Here is a 3942-nt window from a genome sequence, read left to right as displayed (position 1 = left end):
AACCACTAAGAAGAATATATGCAGTGTATTATTTGTTGAAACTGTACTTCCGATTTGATTTGAAACTGTCTCATTGCTATCTGTTTATCAATAAAACTGTAGAAAAAATAGAATTATGTTATCCATTTGGTTGTTATAGATGGCTTTTACCAGATTGAAGTAGAGGCGTTCTATTCCAATCTTCTTTAGAACTTTGAACATGAATGAGTTTTGGACTTTGTCATAAACCTTTTCTGTATCAATTTAGATGATCAGTTGTTTTTTACATTTCTCTCTATTGATATAGTGTGTTACATTTATATATTTGTATATATTGAACCATCCTTGCATCCTATTTTATCATGGTGTATAATCTTCTTGATGATTTGCTGTATTCTATTTGCTAGGATTTATTGAGGATTTTTGTATCTATGTTCATGCTGGAGATTGTCCTGTAGTTCTCTTTTAGTTGCATCTTTTCCTGGTTTTGGTATCAGTATAATACTTGCCTCCAGGAATGATTTTGGGAGGACTGCTTCCTTTAAAATTTCATTGAAGAGTTTTATGAGTATTGGGATTGTATCTTCAATAAATTTCTTTTAGAATTCAGCTATGAGTCCATCTGGTCCTGGACTTTTCTTTGTCGGTAGGCTTTTTATTACATTTCTTATTTTATTGGCTGTTATTGGGTTATTGACAGTTGTTATATCTTCTTTATTCGGTTTTGGTAATTTGTACCTTTCTAGGAATCTGTTCAGTTCATCTGTGTCTTCTATTGGGTGAGAGTTAAGGTTGTCAAAGTAACTATTGACTATCTTTTGAATTTCCACTGGGTCTGTGGTAGTTGCACCCTTTTCATTCATTATTTCTTGAATTTGAGTATTTTCTTTCCTTTTTTTTTCATGAGGTTAGCCATGGGCTTATGAATTTTATTTAATATTTCAAAGAACCAGATTTTGATTTGTTAATTCTTTGAACTGTTTTCTTCTTTTCAATTGAATTAATTTCTGCTCTCATCTTTATTATTTCTTCCCAACTTTGGGCTCTGGGTTTGGTTTGCTCTTCCTTTTCCAGTTGTTGGAGGTGCAGCATTCGAGTATTTATTTGTTCCTATTCTGTTTTCCTAATGTGTGAGTTCACAGCTATGAATTTCCCTCTGAGAACTGCTTTCATCACATCTCATAAGTTCTGATCAATTTTGCTTGAATATTCATTGAATAGTAGATATTGCTGAATTTCTTGTTTAATTTCATCTGCGACACATTGTTTGCTGAGCATAGTCTTGTTTAATTTCCATGTATCAAGGGGGCTTTTCTCTTTTCTTGTTTCGTTTATTTCCAATTTCATTGCACTGTGGTCAAAGAATATGCATGAGACATTTTTTTTTCCATATACTTAAGCATGACCTATGGACCAGTATGAGGTCTATTTTAGAAAATGACCCATGTGCAGCTGAAGAAAAATGTATATTCAGCTGACATTGTGTAGAACTTTGTCTGTATATCCACTAAGTACATTTGTTCCAATCTCTGGTTCAGTTCTGCTACTTCTTTTTTTTTTTTTTTGGTCTGCTTGACCTCTCCTTTGGGATAAAGGGGTGTTAATATTGCCTGTTAATTTTGTGGTATTGGATACTAGATTTTTCATGTCCATTAAGATTCATCTTATATATTTGGGTTCTTCTGTGTTTGGTGCAGGTACATTTATGAATGTTACATCTTCCTCCTGAATTTTTCCCTCAACAAGTAGATAGTAGACTTCTTTAGTTCATTTGATCATTCTTGATTTGAAGTTGAGACTGTAATTGAACAGGATTGCTACCTCTACGTTTTTCTGAGGAGCTGCACCATGTATTATTTATCATCCTCTGACTTTCAGCCTATGAATTTATTTTTTTGAGTTAAATGTGTTTCTTGTTTACACCATATTGTTGGATTTTGTTTCCTAATCCACTGTGCCAGTCTATTTCTTTTAATTGGTGAATTGAGTCCATTTACATTGATGGTTATAATTGAGATGTATTGATTTATGATTGACATGTTATTTACCTGCTAATGTTTACTCCTTTTTCTCCTGTTTAATTGCATGCCCTATTTAGTGGGTCATTTCTGTTCTCATTCATGGAATTTTGATCATTTTGGTCCCTCTCTAGAACATTGTTTAGTAGTCTGTGTAGTGTTGGCTTTGTCCTCATGAAATTCTTTAGTTGTTCTTTGTCATGGAAGTATTTCATTTCTCCATCATACTTGAAAGAGAGTTTTGCAGGGTATAGTATTCTGGGCTGGAATTTGTTTTCATAGAGGACTTGAAGTGCTCTGCTCCGTGCTCTTCTTCCTTTCAAGGTTTATGAAGATAAATCTCCCACTATTCTGATGGGTTTTCCTATAAATATGACCTGTTTCTTTTCTGTAACTGCTTTCATTATATTGTTCTTGTGCTGAATTTCTGGGATCTTGACTATTATATGTCTTGGTGTATTTTTAATTGGGTTGAAGTTATTTGGTATATGCTTCCATTAACTGAATGTCAGATTGCTTCCTCATATTTGGGAACTTTTCTGCTATTATTTCTGCCCATATTCTTTTAATATCATTTGTATTGACTCCTTCTTTCTCACTGATGCCTATTAGTCTCACATTGTTCAACTTTGCACTGTCTTGCATTTGATGAATGAGTTTTTATTGCATCCTAGTTGTTTTTAAGAAATCTTTTCCTACTTTTTTCTAGCTACAATGGTGTCTTCAAGATCTGAAACTCTATCTTCACTTTCACTCAAATGTCTTTGCAAGTTTGTGACTGAAATTTTAAGTTACTTTATATCTCTTCATCTTTGTTTCATGCAATCTATTTCTTTCCTGTATTGCTCATTCAAGAAATGTGTTGCTTTTCTGGTCTTTATTTTTTTTTTATCAGTGTCTTCTTGAAAAGCAGTTATTAATTCTTTTACTTCAGAGATTATTTCTGATCTGAGTTCCTCTACGTTTCTGCATTTCATTCTTTACTTCAGATGCTATTAATAGATATAGGTTTTTATTTCAGTAATTAATTCTGATATGAATTCCTTTATAGACTTTTGCTGTTATTTCTTTACTTCTGATGCTAGTAATTCAGAGATTTCTTTTTTTTATTTTAGAGATTAATTCTGATCTGAGTTCCTGCATACATTTGTGTTGTTTTTTCTTTACTTCTGACGCTATGAATTCACACATTTCAGCTGAGCTATTGTCCTCTGCACTTATTCTGGGTGGGCCTGAGGCCTGAGATTGCATTTTGCTCCTTCTCTTTGTCATTTTATATAGCACTGATTTCTCACCTTTGGTGTAGAGCTTTTGTGCAGTTATAACCTTAGCACTTACTGAAATTCGGGGAATATTATTAAGTTTGAGTTTATCCAGTTCTGCCTGACTTGGCTGTAGCTGTTGTGTTCATCTCTTTCTTTCTGCAGCCCTTGGAAGAGAACCTGTTCTGCTTCTCTGTTGTGCCCCTGGCCCATGGGGCACAGGGAATCACAGAAGCTCTCCCACACACCAACAGTGCCTGAACTTTGGCTTGGTCTTGCAGTCCCAAGAGCACAGCAGAAATTCTCACTCACTTGGTGGGCTTGGGGGATTGGCTCCGGAGAGGTGGAGGTGTTCCCAAGGGTGCGACAGAGGGTCTCACTCATGCCGCATGCCTGGGTTTGGTCCTGGCGAAGTCCCGTGGGTGCATTGGAGCTTGAATCTCTCCCACACACTCTCAGGGGCTGGTCTTGGGCTGGATCTCTACACCTTTTGTTATGTTGACACCAATGTATTTAAAAAAAAATTGGAAGATATTGTGAAGTATGTACTTTCACTAATTTCTCTAGGTGAGTTTGTTCCTTTTGTACAAGAATGCTATTAGATTTTGAGTGTTAACTTTGTATACTGTTATACTACTGAACTTCGATATTAACTCTAGGGGTCTTTTTTAGAGCTTTTGGGA

General features: G+C 35.0%; 1 pseudogene; it reads right to left on the bottom strand.

Moving 5' to 3' along the window:
• Window positions 1-3643, bottom strand: part of LOC101577574 — a 25839-nt pseudogene extending 22196 nt beyond the window's left edge.
• Window positions 3644-3942: the final 299 nt, after the last annotated feature.

The sequence above is a fragment of the Octodon degus genome, unplaced genomic scaffold, assembly GCF_000260255.1.
Source record: "Octodon degus isolate 3935 unplaced genomic scaffold, OctDeg1.0 scaffold00356, whole genome shotgun sequence".
Taxonomy (NCBI): Eukaryota; Metazoa; Chordata; class Mammalia; order Rodentia; family Octodontidae; genus Octodon; species Octodon degus.
The sequence above is the reverse complement of the archived record's forward strand: the minus strand, read 5'-3'. Positions and strand labels throughout refer to the sequence as shown.